Raw genomic sequence first — 15,682 nt, 5'->3', positions numbered from 1 at the left:
AGTATGAGTCTAATATTGAAGATTGTATACATTAGAAATAAAGGTGCTGGTGTTCTGTCCATGCAGTACCTTCCTTCCTGCTGTAGTTCCGTTAAGTATGATGAGTCTCAGAACTGTGGCTCTGTGAGTGCTTTTTATTTGTCAACTCATTCGCTCGTACTGAAACATGCAGCATTGTAAAGATGTGTTCTCACTATCGAGTGCACTTCTACAATTTGGTTGCAGCAGCTACTTCCACAATTTATTTCACTTGTAACTCACCCCCTCCGCCTCCCTCACCCCCAGCAATTTGACTTCCGCAAGTAGGGTCTCCAGGTTAGTAGAAATAATTTGTCGAATCTTGTTAAACTTTTCACGTGCTTGAAGTTTTCTCAGACTTGCTAAAAATATATAAATGTGACTCCCCTGGGTAGCTGTGTGTATTAAAGTGCTACTTCCAGGATGGGGAGGTTCACCTGACCCAGATCCAATCCACCCAACAATCTAACGATGTGATTGTTGTTTCTAGGTGCTTCTTCACATTCCACTAGTTGATTTTCAGTCTGGTACCCAAGTCCCATCTCAGTTATACGATTAACAAACTTTTGGAAAACTTTCACTTACTTTCAAGAGAACAACACTGTACAGTCATGAGGAGGTAGAAGGGTGGTGACAGGAAGAGCATCCAGCCTCATCTTAAATTAATTGTGCGGAACAAACGTATAAGGAAAAAAAAAAATAATACCAATACATAAATGTCAGGGTCAAACAGGAGAATGACACAGAGACAGGTGCACCAAAACAGATGTACCATTGGAAATCCTAAATATATTTTTAATCAGCCACAGTAACTATAGAAATAACCAATTGTGTTGTTTCGCCAGAAGGGGAAGTAAAATGGCAGTATAAACGTCTTTAAATGTTGGTATAAACTTCAGTACATTACATTTGTAATGTTTCCAAAAATCGGAGTGTGATTAAAACGTCACCTTATGGTGATATAGCTTGCATTTTTGTATCCTGTTTTTGTATATTTGATTGTACAATAGAAAAGAGGTATTTGAAACTAGTATATTACATTCTCAGTAAGTTTTTAATCTTAGCATAGTTCTATGATTTTATTTCATTTGACCATGTTACTTGATAACTTAAATGCGGCACTGCTGTATCCATTTCATTTTTCTTGACTTCGTTTTTCATAATGAGTTTTCTTTAACAGCACTTTTAACGACATGTTGGCTAAAAAAGTGAAATCTAACAGTTCCACCTAAACCCTATGTAAATGCTATATTTAAAAACTCTTTTTAGTAAGACATCACTTCTTGTGACTTCCTGTATGAAATGAAATATTTTTTATTATATTGTCGGAGGAATGTATCAACTATAACGTCCAATGTTCATTTTTGTTTGTCACATATTTGGCGATTACTAACAACAGTGTTAACGCTTATTGTCAAACTTTGAGTTGCGATAGGCACAACAAAAAGATTCACACAATTATAGCTTTCGGCCATTGAGGCCTTTGTGAGCAGAAGACACACATACACAAATGCACACACACATTCACGCAATTGCAACTTGCACACACGTCTGCAGTCTCAGAGAACTGAAACCACACTGCAAGCAGCAGCACCAGCGCCCTATGGATTCCAAATCAACAACCTCCTTCATAGTCTCCATTACCAACTATATCCTCACCCACAGTTACTTCTCCTTTTCTCCTTTGAAGGCATTACCTACAAACAAATTTCAGGGCACAATGGTACGGCTATGGGCACCCGCGTGGGACCATCCTATGCTAACCTATTCGTGGGCCATCTAGAGGAATCTTACCTAAAAACCAAGAATCCTAAACCCCCCCCCCCCCCCCCACCTGGTTCAGATTCATTGATGACATCTTTGCTATCTGGATTGAAGGTGAGGACACCTTATTCACATTCCTCCAGAACCTCAACAACTTCTCTCCCATTTGCTTCTCCTGGTCCTACTCAACCCAGCAAGCCACTTTCCTAGATGTTGACCTCCACCTCAGAGATGGCTACATCAGTACCTCTGTCCATATCCAACCTACTAACCACCAGCAATACCTCCACTTCGACAGCTGCCACCCATTCCATACCAAGAAGTCCTTTCTGTACAGCCAAGCCACCTGTGGTCGTTGCATCGGCAGTGACGAGCAGTCCCTCTCAAAATATACCGAGGGTCTCACTGAAGCCTTCACTGACTGTAACTATCCTCCCAACCTTGTACAAAAACAAATCTCCCATGCCTTATCTTTCCAGTCTTCCACCACTTCCCAAAGTCCCACAGTCCGGCCACAGAGGAGCATTCCCCTCGTAACTCAGTACCATCTGGGACTGGAGCAACTTAATTACATCTCCGCCAGGGTTTCGATTACCTATCATCATGCCCTGAAATGAGAAATGTCCTGCCCACTATCCTTCCCACCCCTCCTACAGTGGTATTCCGCCATCCACCGATCCTTCACAATATACACTTGTCTATCCTTACACAACCCCTGCTCCCAATCACTTACGTCACAGCTCATACCCCTGTAATAGACATAGATGCAAGACCTGTCCCATATATGCTCCTAGCACCACCTTCTGCAGTCCGGTCATTAACATCACCTATCCCACCAAAGGCAAGGCTACCTGTGAAACCAGTCATGTGATTTACAAGCTAAGCTGCAACCACTGTACTGCATTCTAGGTAGGCATGACAACCAACAAGCTGTCTGTCCGCATGAACGGCCACCAACAAACTGTGGCCAAAAAAACAAGGGACCACCCTCTTCCTGAACACGCGGCCAGACATGATATCCTTCATCTCAATGACTGCTTCACAGCCTGTGCCATATGGATCCTTACCACCAACACCAGCTTTTGTGAATTGCACAGGTTGGGAACCTTCCCTGCAATACATCCTACATTCCCGTAACCCTCCTGGCCTCAACCTTTGTTAGTCACTGTCCTCACCCATCCAGCCCCCCCCCCCCCCCCCCCCCACACACACACACACACACACACACACACACACACACACACACACACACACACACACACACACACACACACACACACACAGAGAGAGAGAGAGAGAGAGAGAGAGAGAGAGAGAGAGAGAGAGAGAGAGAGAATTCAGTGTCAACCAATCGGCCTTGGTGTTGGTAAATAATAATAATCAACCCAACAATTGATTTGTTACATCTATGTCAAGAGTCTTCAGTTATATTTATGAACTCATGTTTTCCTTCCTACTCTCGTATAGCCCACTTGTGCCTAATAACAGACTCAAGTGACAAGTTTTCAATTAAATGGACAGCGACAGCGACAGACTCCAGAGTTGAGTCTGAGTGTACGGGAACGGCAAGTTTGGAGATTATGTTGCAGGACCGCTGACGAGTTTAAAGCATGGATATGGAGCTCATTTCAGATCTTTAATACTCACTAGGAGAGTGATAGGCACATGTAGAAATGAGACACACTTATTTTAATATTGTTCAAATGAAGGATGTCGGGGGGGGGGGGGGGGGGATGCTGAAATAATGCTGGTTAGTGAATGTGTTCCTCAGGACTACCATAGTTGGACACCACAGAAAATGTAAATTCGCAGTTATTGACTCCTGTTGCTTCCATCACCTTGGATTGTCTATGAAATAATACCTTTTGCACACATTAAACTACTCTCTATTTGTCATAATCGATTCTAGCTTCTGTATAGCTATGCTTTATGTGCTGTTGGTGGAAAGTTAAATGTTAACAGTCATTGCTCAGCTCACAGTTTCTGTCTGCCAGTTTCTTGTATATAATAATTAGTTGTAAACTTCAAGACCAGGCATTTTTAGGTTGCCGAGGCAGAAATGTGATCTTTTGTGGCCTGTTTGTGGAATTTGTCTGTTATCTGACCCCCATTCCATCCCATCCCTTCTTAATTCCTACTCTCTCTCCTAAGTTAGGGAAAAAAATTTAAGATGGCCCCCAGAGATGTTTATCCCAAGGAACTGCTCTGTAGCTGAACTGCCTTAGGTGTGGAAGGGCTTATGTTTGATTCCTAATACCTTCTTCCATTTTTCCGAGTTGCAGAAGTTTAGCATAGGGTGCACTCAGCCTCGTGTGGCGAAATGAGGAGCTTCATTAATAAAGATGCGGTGACACTATCCAGATTCATCTACTGGCCGTAATGACGGACAGATCGATGACATGCTGATCACGTGTCCCACGATCGTAAATCAGTCCTCGTGCTGCCTTACAAACAGCAGTCTGCCGATTGGAACAGGTCTAAGGCCTAATCCATGAGTGGTGTTTACATTTATGGACATTTGAAGCTTGTGCTACTGTTTGACCTTCTTATGGTTTAGTGTGGGAATGAAATTACTATATGTTTTACATAATGTTATGGTCACTTGGGACTGAGTTCTTTTTCAGCATAAGCAATGTGGTGTGTTGCTAACACACTGGGTTCTCATTCAGGGAGAGTGTGATTCAAATCCATGTCCCATCAGTCAGATTCAGTTTCTCCCTGATTTGGTTGGTTCCACTGTGAATATCTTGGACAGGTTGCTTTTCCTTGCTTGAGCTTGTACTCTAATGACTTTCTCATTGATGATATGTGTCCCTATTGTTCCATTCTTCTTCCTTAATATGATTACAGTGGATTGGTCAACCATGATCCCATCAGGATTGTCGTCCAACTGTCGTAGTGGATGATTTTTGATTGTGACCTCTCAATTTCCTTTGCCCCAGACTTTGATTGGTGAATTGTGGTCTATGAGAACACATCATCAGTAACCTTTTACTGTTATAATAGCCAAGTATGACATTAGGTAATGGATGACATCTCCATGCCTGTGGTCTGTGGCAAGGAGACTACATTGAGATAGACAAATAAATCGTGCAGACCTGTTCTATTGTGATCTACAGCAGCTGTGATCCTATGGGTGTGTATCCATTAGCAAGTAAACTCCCACAAATCACTTACAGAGGCTGCTATTGCAATTTCTTTCGCATAGAAACACCACAGCAAGTCAACTTCCACGGCTTTCATCAGTATCGAAGTAGCTTCTGCAAGATAATGGAACAGAGTTTCTTGCTGCAAGTATTTGCCAGTCACTGGCAGTTTTCCCAATCTTGCAGAAGTTTCGCACCTACAGTACCAGTACAAAATGTCAGAGCCGAAAAGGAGAATGGTGCAAAGTAAGGCGGGCTGAAAGAAATATTCTTTTGGAAACCCTAAACATATGTAATTGCCCATCACAGTTGAGGAAATACGAAATGAATTTACCAGTTACTTGGATTCATCAGATGGAGAAGTAAGGTGGTAGTACAGACAACTTAATATTTTAAACAATTCTTGAATGTTAGTATAAACATAAATGCATTACATTTACTTTATAAATAATAACTAGTCTTTGCAAACATTAAAGAGTAATTAAAAGGTCATCTCTGGGTGATACAGCTTGCCTTATTTTTTATCTTTTGTTTAAATATTTGATTGGACAATAGACAAGAGATCGTCAAAACTAGCATACAGTATTCTCTGTAAGTTTTTAATCTGAGTGAAGTTCTATTAATTTATTTCATTCCATAGTATTCCCTGTTAATTTGAATATGCACGCTACTGTATCCGTTTCTTTACCCACATCTTTCGTTTTTTCTTAACTTTGTTTTTTGTAATGATTTTTCTTCAACAACAAGAGCAATGATAATAAAACAATAAAAGTGGTGATAACTGCTCTGTTTTTAACCACAACACTGCAAACTACTACTTACATCTCTCATGACGCAACTCTTGTGTAAACACTTAAAGTATTTGCAACAATTTCTTGAAATTAACTTGTCCAAGCAACTCGCAGAAGTAAACATGTACATTTTTGTTTTGATGTAAATACCCCAGCAAGTTACTTCTGGAAATTACTTGCTAGTGGACACACGTCTTCAGCTAATGCTTTTGTGTGACCCTAACCATCTTTAACTTATTCTGTTTAGGGACTTTAACATATATTTCGATTACAATGGGATGTGAAATGTATGTAGTTAACAAAACTGTTACATTCACACGTACTAATGGGCTGGTGTATTAAATCTTATGATAATTGTGACACCTACACAAATAGGCGCAATAATGGTGGAAATTGTTTAAATATACTCAAATGCAGATACTTGTAAATCATTATGTACCATCAGCGAAAATTTTGTAAGATGCTTTGTAATAATCTAAGACTGAAATTGTACAACCATGCAACCAATAAAGGAAAAATGAGACCTACAGGTGGCACTAAATCATTGAAACACTTCATCACAACTGTGAAACTGATCACATTCAAGAATGCTATGAAGAATTACATTTTTTTGAAAGACAGTGGTCTTGGCTTCGAGTCTCACACACTTTTTTAATCTGACGGGAAGTTCTATTTTTGATGAAGGCCTGATGTGTTGAAAGCTTTATTTGGAACAGTCTTTTTGTTATGCCTATCTGTGACTCAGCATCTCTGCTATATGGTGAGTAGCAATTTCCCTTTTCATAATATTGTTACGTTCCATCCTGTCCTTCCCATTGTTTGTGTTAAAAAATGAAGTATTTTTGTTTTATCTTAATTTTTGTAAAAGGTGTGGCCCTTTGAGAAATATATATTTTGCAAATAACTGTTAAAACAGTAGAAAACAAAAAATATAACTCATAAACCAAAGTACTGGAGACCTGGCAGATGTTTTACATTAAAGCCCCCTCTTAGTTTGTGTGGCGTAGTTGATGTGTTGAATGTTACCATTTCTGCTCTAGCTCCTATTGCATACATTAAATAGCTGGAAAAGGTAAGAAGCACAAGAAGAAAACAGTATGTAAAAATAAAAATGGGAGAAATTGAAACAAGTTTCACCCAAGCACCTTCTTCAAAACTTTGTGAAGTGTATAATGTAGATGCATATGAAGTTAGTGATACGTCCACGAAATGTGATGCATGGTTTCGAAACCTAAATACTGGTATCTCAGCAGCCACCAATACTGAGAAGGTACAATTACTGATTCTGATACCAGGTAGCTACTTTAAGCAGCAGATTCAGAAATACATACCTAATTCCTCACATCATTTGATTTCAGAAGCTCGTAAAATAAAGAATGACAAAGGTATTTGGGCATGCCCAGATTCTTACTGCAGGCATCCTTTGCAAGATGATATGCTTATTGTTGCCCTGGAATATTACCTAAGTGATGACAAAGATTGCAGCAGGCAAAATCCTAACCAGGGTGATGTTATATCTGTTAGTGATAATGGTGAGAAAGTTCAAAGGTACAAAAATATATAACAAGATCTCCTAATGAAAAAGGAAGACCCGATTTTAAAAATTGTTATCACAAAATTCTACTCATGACCAAAATGGGTAAATTGCCAGCCAGTGAAAGAAGTATGCACGTGTATTTACCGCACTAATTTGAAGCTTGTTGTTTCACCATAAGTAGTGTCACAGTAAAGAAGTATACAGAGATAGACCTAATGCTTTTGTGTACACTACCCTCCATAAGTTTGGAAACGCCTTGTAATTATAGACAATGGAAAGGAAATACAGTATAAAATGCATTTTGTTGTTTTCTAAATGTTTATTAAGCTCAGATAATACACAGGAAGATGCAACAATTAAATTTTAGATTCCTCAAAATAGCCACCCTTATGACTGCCTTGCACACACTCGGCCTGCGATGCATCAGTTTTGCCAAGGTTTCAGTTGGAATTAATCTCAATTCTTGCTGCAGGACCTCCCACAATTGTGACCCCACTCATGATTTCCCGTTTTCGGATCCTCCTGTCCAATTCATCCCATAGCAGCTCAATTGGGTTACAATCAGGAGATTGGTGTGGCCATTTCATGTTTTTCAATATTTTGCGAACCTCCAGGGACTTCACATAGTTCTGACACAAGTGAGATGTATGTTTCGGGTCGTTGTCTTGCTGCAAGACAAACCCTTTCCCAATCGGACTCGAACCAGATGTCCTAGCATGTCGCTGGAGGATGGCATCATAGTCCTTTCAGTTCATTTATCCATCTATTTTCACCAACTCTCCAACTTTATTCCCTCCAAAGGATCCGCATACCATCACAGAATCCCCTCCATGCTTTACAGTTGGAATTACGCACTGAGGATTCAAGCGTTCATGGGGTAAACAGCGTACAAATTGATGGTGTTTACTTCCAAATATTTTGAACTTGGATTCATCAGTGAATAAGACTCTTTCCCAATCCCCCACTGTCCAATGTTAGCGTGTCTTAGCCCACTGAAGCCTTTTCTTCTTTTAACAGGGCACTACAGTGGTTTCCTTGTTGCTACATAACCTCGGAGGTTGTTGTCTGCCAGGCGTCGTCTCACTCTTGACTCACTCACTGGTGTATCCCTCATTGTGTTTAGCTCAGCAGTCAGTTCACGTACAGTTTTTAATCTGTTACATTTACTGGTCACTACCAAATACTTTTCCTGGTGTTCTGATATTTTCCTGGATACTCCTCAGTGAGGACGATCTCCATAGGAGCCTGTTTCTCGATGTCTGTGTATGGTTTTGACAACTCCGCTAATGGAAGTCATCAGTTTCTTTGCTGTATGTCGGACACTATTGCCTTCTTGGTGCAAAGTGATTATCATTACCCGTTATTCGTAAGGAACCTGGCACTTCAGGGCCATTTTCAATTACTTTTGCGGCATGTTGTACCTTTATGCAAACGCAACTACAGGTGAACAGAAATGTAAACACTGCACTCTACATAGCCATGCGGTCTACTCATGCCACCTGGCATGTTCAGTAGAACTGCTTGGACAGGTAACATCGGTTTACATAAAATGGAGCAATACATAGTATGTTGCAATATGTATTTATATGTACAATAATTCAGTGTACAATACTGTATGTGTCATTATTAACCGTTATTTGAGCTTGCTATTCCATATTCTAACCAATAACTCACATTGATCAATTCCATTTTGCTCCTTTGTAATACGCAGCATGGTGTTTCCAAACTTATGGAGAGCAGTGTATATGTCAAGAGCCGCAAGATACTCGGTTGTAGGAGTGTGCGATGTGTCCTTGTGCTGAGCTGAAGTGATGACTGTTGAAGCATTACACCTTCAGGATACTGACAATGACAAAATGTGTGCATTGTAGGAGGGAGAAGAGTTGGTGAAGGAGATAGTACAGCCATAGAAGTTCATTACAGAGGTCAGGCATTGGGTCATGAAAGGAATAGCTCACCATCATATCTGTAGGATTCAGAGAAAAGCCATATCAGAACTAAAATCAGCCACATCCTAGAATACTGATACATTAGTTCTTCATTTTGACTTTGTTGAGAACTGGTCTGTTCCTTTGCAAAATGAAATTCAAAGTTACCACTAGCACACATCACAGGTCCTTAGCGATATATATATATAATGCTTCGCTGGCACAGGGGCCTTTTCCAGACAGATCGAAATACGCAGTTGTCAAACCTCTTCATAAGAAAGGGGACAAGAGTGACTTAAATAATTATAGACCAATCTCATTGTTGACTTCATTTTCTAAAATTTTTGAAAAATTTATGTATTCAAGAGTAGTCTCACATTTAAGGGAAAATAATTTAGTCAGCATGTCACAGTTCGGATTCTGGAAGGGTTACTCAACTGAGAATGCTGTCCACACATTTACCCATCAAATAGTACAAGCCCTAAATAACAAATAATTGCCAGTTGGTATTTTTTGTGATGTCTCCAAGGCATTTGACTGTGTGGATCTTGTCACACTCTTAGAAAAACTCAGGTTTTATGGAATTGGAGGCTATACACACAGCTGGTTTGAATCATACTTAATGAACAGGAAGCAAAATGTTGTGCTGAATGCACAAATAATGTTGGGAGGTTGGTAAATTCTAGTGAATGGGGAGTTATCACAAAGGCTGTCCCACAGGGTTCAATTTTAGGTTCTGCTGTTCCTTATTCATGTGAATGACCTCCCACTTAACATTCAGCAAGCAGAACTAGTTCTTTTTGCAGATGACATGAGTGTTACAATAAATCACATTCCAGAAAAAGCAGCTGAAGATATTGTTAAGGATGTCGTTCAAAGTATTATTAAGTGGTTCTCAGAAAAAGGACTCTCCTTGAAGGGGACCACACCCTGCCTATCTAACCCATGCTAATTTAGGCAAGTATTTGACCCATTTCTGAAAAAAAACTATTTCATGCAGTGCCTTAATATTTATACTGTATGTTACATGATGCTAATAGTCAACTGTACTGAAATCTACTTTATCCATTTCATAGTTTTTAAGAAATACTTTTCTAAATTTATTAACAAAAAATATTAAGTTTTTTCTGTGCAGAAAATATTTTTTTTGTTAATTTCCTAGTGGGGAATATTAATGAATGTAGTACCAGAGGTGGCTTTTTATGTTATGCAGAGTCTCAGAAAATTTCGTTCATTTATCTATGATAGTTTCTAATATAATGGGGCATATTTACTGAAAATTTTAGTTTGTGGGAAATTGACTTTACATAAAACTTTCGAAATTTGTTACTTACAGTTAATTAAAACTGTCCTGCTGCATATGATGGCCCTTCTTTGGCCTCTAGCAGGTCTTCCAGCTTCTTTTTCACCTTCCTGGATGTTCGTCTCGCTTTCTTGGCCGTATTAGATGCAGACCTGTCTGCATCGGCTATCCTCATTTTATCGCAATGTTGCAGCCCAATGATAATATATTACCAGAATTAATTTCCAATATTGCCACAATTGAATGTAATAACAGCATCATGAACTCCTAGTTTCATTGTGTGCATGCCTTCAAATACAGTTTTAGGAAGGCAGTTCCAAATTATGCTGTTGAAATGTTCATTTGGGTTCTGTGTCTGCCCATGCAGACATTTCCTTAGAAGTCTCTGAAAATAGGTTTCATTGCTGTAATAACAGCAGCAGCAAGAGAATGCTGCTGAGAATAAGATTCTCCAGTTGCCTGAGCCCTATTGTATTTCACCACAAATTTTCTCCTGATGGACACAATCCATGACATGGCTTATCGTCCGTAGACGACTTACGGAAGAATATGGCCCAAACATCTCTCTTCACTGCCTCCAGATTTTCTTTTTTTCTCCTAATTGCCTGCCCATAGTATACCTGCAAGTTTTCTATTTCAGTTTTAGTTAACTGACCCTGTCTGGTCAATAATTTTCCATCTTCTAATTTTTTTCCTCTCATATCAACAGTTAGTTTTCTCAGTCTTGTTCCCAAACGTTTTTGAACATGGCCAACACATTTTATTTTGCTAATAATGGCATCTCCATAAGGCTTAGAGTTCACCACATTGTTGTATGCCTTACTGTCACCATCGCCCAAATATTTGGTGTACTGTACGCCTCATTTCTATGGAGCAATGAAATATTTGTTGTACTCCATGAACTTCCGTACCACCATTTGTTCCTCTAAAATTAGCCACACAGTTGTGTTCTATGTTCATTGACTTTACAACATTTGCAATATTTAGACATTATCTCCACATCTAACACTTTACTGGTGTCTACACTCGTGGCAGTCACTACTCCATTCAGAGTATGGCCTCTTTTCTGCCAGCTTCCATCAAGTGCAACTGCAATCTCCGAACATCCGTCATTTTCTTCCACTGCTTCCCTAGCAGCCAGTTTCATGTTTTCCTCACATACAGCCTTCTCTAATATTACAGTCAGATTTTCAAATTTATTTGGTGGTTGATGTAGTTCATCACTGAACAAAATGTTCTCCCTGCAGTCGCGCCCTTGCCAATGGATCATAAGGCATAAACTAATATAGTATTGATTTCATAAGGGCCACTTGCATCTGGTTTTGAAGAACTCATAAATGAAATCACAGCTGAGCATCTAGTGCAAATTAAACCCAAAGCAATTGCTAGGCCTTTTCTCCCCCTGGCACCCTTGTCACTTACAGCAAATTCGTTGTAACTCTCTTGAAATGGTGAGAGCTTCTTTGATGATGCACTTGTTGAAAAATTAAAATTAGAAACATCGTTGCCAGGCGATATAACCTCTTGTACAGAAAGCTTTCTAAACTTGTGTCCTCTAAATTGTTGTTTCTTGAAAATGCCTTCACGTTTCATCATCTTCAATAAACACAACAAAACACACATAAACAAGCACTGCAAACATAAGTATAACAACTACTCGCAATCACACTGGAACTAAACTAACCGCGTGTTTGAAAGCGTGTTGTTTACAAACAGCAGAAACGAAAGAATACCGACCATTGCATTCCAAGGATAGCCAAAACACTAGGGAGTAAAAAAAGACCCCTACCGTGCAATGTAGGGGATATAAAGATCTAAAATATATGCAGAAAAGTGGGCATGGCACATAAACACATGTGGTAGGAAAATGCTCTTTAAATGCCCGAAAAAAATTATTTTCAGCAAAATCCTTTTCAGAGTACCTAAATAAAACCATCTATCGAAATATGTTGAAAACCGAAAATCGATTTTCTTTTTTAATTTTTTATTTATTTATTTTTTTAACCTGAACCATGGTGTGGTCCCCTTAATTTTGAAAAAAATCACTACATCTAGTTCTGTACTCCGAATAGAGTCATACTGACAGTTGATGTAGCCTATGAACAGGGTAGATTTCTCCAAATTTTTGGGTGTTCACATTAACAACTTGAACTGGAAGAAGCATATTACTGAGCTTCTCAAACAACTAAGTTCAGCTTCTTCCGCTCTTCGTATAATTGCTAGTCTTTGTAATAAACAGATGGGTAAAATAATCAGGAAAATGATCTACGGAAACTAAACTATCAATGTTCACTTGTGTTGCTCACTTCCTTGGAACATCACATTATTTTGCTATTGTCAGTGATATCATTCATGACAGTGCACATGCAAGCTACACTGTCAGTATGATAATTGATGACATAGCATCTACAGGCCATGCATTTCCTAAACATGTGTATGTGACTGATGGTGCAGCAACTCATTTTAAAAACCACTTTGACCTTTATGAGCTTGGTCAACACAGCAGTACAGGAATGAAGACAGAAAAATGGTTACTTACAGCTACAGGTCATGGAAAAAGTGCCTGTGATGGGATAGGATGTCTCTATAAACATTTTGCAGCAAGATTTAATTTCCAACATGAAGCTATTGATGCTACTGGATTTGTGCACACAATATCAACATTAGTAACAAGCATGAAACTCTTGATTCTATATGAAAGGACATTAAGGGAATTTTGTTTAAAAAAGAGGGAAGAGTGGTCTGCTGTGAAGCCTGTGGTAGGAGTTCAATAAAGTCACTACTTGGTTGTATCCAGGACTGGCACATACATTGCAAGAACGGTTCTCCACTAAATGCAACCTGTTACTGTGTGTGAAACACAGAAATAACAGTATACATCAGAAGACTTTGTTGTGAGCCACTTCATATCTTGTCTATATGATGGTAAATGGTTAGTGGGACAGATAAGTGTCTCTCATGAGCTCCTGGATATAACTGCCTCCTTTGACACCTCAAGATCCTGCTAATGCTTTCAAATGGCCATCATTAAAATATTAGTGTGCAGTTCCCATTTCCAAGTACTGCTCTTGTTGGATCATCCTTGTCCATGTGCAGATTAAGCTCAGCTATACAATTTCATTGAGAAGCAGATGGAAAATTAGAAATTAACTCTTTTCAACAGTGCAGTGTAGATTGTTGCATTGTAGGCAATTCTATTTCACAGAAAGTAATGAAGAAGTAAAATCACAACAGAAGACAATAATAATTTGTGAGTAATATCATCAAAAGAAAAATGGATATAAATATTCTATATCTCAGTTTTGTTGTAAAATGCTTTCGAATAAAATTAAGAATTGTTTTCCCACTCGCTTACAGTGTCGTTAAGTAATTAATTTGATTTAGAAATACAAGTCTTGCATGACTTTTACTTAAAATCAGTGATCAATTTAAATATTGAAGTGTCCGTAATTTTTTGACCTTGGAAGTAGAACTAGATCTACCTAAAAATTTTCTTACATTTTGTACAGACGAATATTGCCCATTCTGGTTGTACATTCCGTAAGTACAGTATACCGTCCTTTTTTCCCCCTAAGGTAAGTCTTTCCGCTCCCGGGATTGGAATGACTCCTTACCCTCTCCCTTAAAACCCATATCCTTTTGTCTTTCCCTCTCCTTCCCTCTTTCCTGACGAGGCAACCATTGGTTGCGAAAGCCAGAATTTTGTGTGTATGTTTGTGTTTGTGTTTGTTTGTGTGTCTATCGACCTGCCAGCGCTTTTTATATATATATATATATATATATATATATGTAGCAAATTTTGAAATAGTGGCATGACACATTAACTCTTGATCTGTATGATTGGAGATGAAATCGCCCTATAGAAGTCTCTGTAGCTGATGTGCACATGAAGGCTGTTATCCTTGCAACTTCTTCCTTTAGCACTCATCAGTCGAGCTTTGTTGAAAGAACTGCATACAAATAAAAGGACTGTTTACTTGCAAAAATTTTGTGGTAGATGTACAAACATCTGAAAAATTGGGAAATTGTAATTTTGGAAACTTGAAATTTTTCACTAGTGGTACGACATAATTCATTGCACTTCTTGGACACTTGGCCTGGACATAGTACCACCTCTGTGTTTCAGGAGGACAGAAAAAAGACAGTTAATGTATGTGAATTTTCATGTGAAAACCTAATATGATTTAACATCATGATAAACAATTGTTTGGCAAAGGAAAGTGATTTTTCAAGAAATTGTGGGACACTTAAGGTTTCTGGTAGCTTTTTGTCATTTCTGGTGTATTACTGGAACATTGTTCTTAAACTTCACTCATTTGTGCAATATAATTTTGCATCCTTGCATTTTAAAAACTTCAGAAAGCATGATTGGTAGTACCACAGTGTGGAGACCAGTGGAGCGGAACCATTTCTTACTCTAGCTAACTTTTGCCTAAGTAAAACCCACCATTTCTGGAAGTGTGTAAATGTGTTAATGCATTAATTTATCTTTCGTTACGTGTGCTTGACGCAAGGAAGATGTTTTTCGTCAATCAGTATATTGTTTTTATGTTAGTGATGACAGTAAGGAGTAAACAAGGGACTGTTTCATTATAAGTGTGAGTAAAATGTACAAATATTTCAAGAAAGGTACTGATGTCAGCCAAAATTGGGCACAGAAATAATTCAGTGTCAAAAATTGCAAATTTGTACCAGACCAACACTCGAACCCAGATTTCCCTTTTTACATGAGCAGTCACTTTAACCACTTCAGCTAGCGAAGCTTGCTTTGTGTCCGACCCAAATCATGAACTTATCACACCTACTAAGTAGTGTCCCCATCCATTTATCTCATTTGCTCACAATGTTGACTGTGTTGACTGCATTCGTACTTCAGGTTTGGCCCTGTTGTGCATCCACTAGCTTACAGGTGCACTACATATGTACATAAATGTGTGTGTGTGTGTGTGTGTGTGTGTGTGTGTGTGTGTGTGTGTGTGTGTGTGTGTGTGTGTTCGGGCAGGCGCACGCGCTTTGTCGGATGTGCCAAACAGAATTTACGGCTGTTTTATCAGAAATGGTGTCTGTATATCAGATATGTCTGATAGAACACACCCCACACACATATATAGATCAGTAAGCTTGACTGTTAAGATGTCATCAGTGTGGATGCACGGTAGTGTCTGAAACTCTGGTGGGAATACAGGAAACACTGT

General features: G+C 38.9%; 1 protein-coding gene across 2 annotated transcripts in view; it reads left to right on the top strand.

Moving 5' to 3' along the window:
* The window catches only part of LOC126109570 (cleavage and polyadenylation specificity factor subunit 6-like), an 84,357-nt gene that overhangs the window by 10,810 nt on the left and 57,865 nt on the right, over positions 1 to 15,682 (top strand). The window lies entirely within an intron of this gene.

This window comes from Schistocerca cancellata, chromosome 12, assembly GCF_023864275.1.
Source record: "Schistocerca cancellata isolate TAMUIC-IGC-003103 chromosome 12, iqSchCanc2.1, whole genome shotgun sequence".
Taxonomy (NCBI): Eukaryota; Metazoa; Arthropoda; class Insecta; order Orthoptera; family Acrididae; genus Schistocerca; species Schistocerca cancellata.
This window is presented reverse-complemented; position numbering and strand designations above follow the sequence as displayed.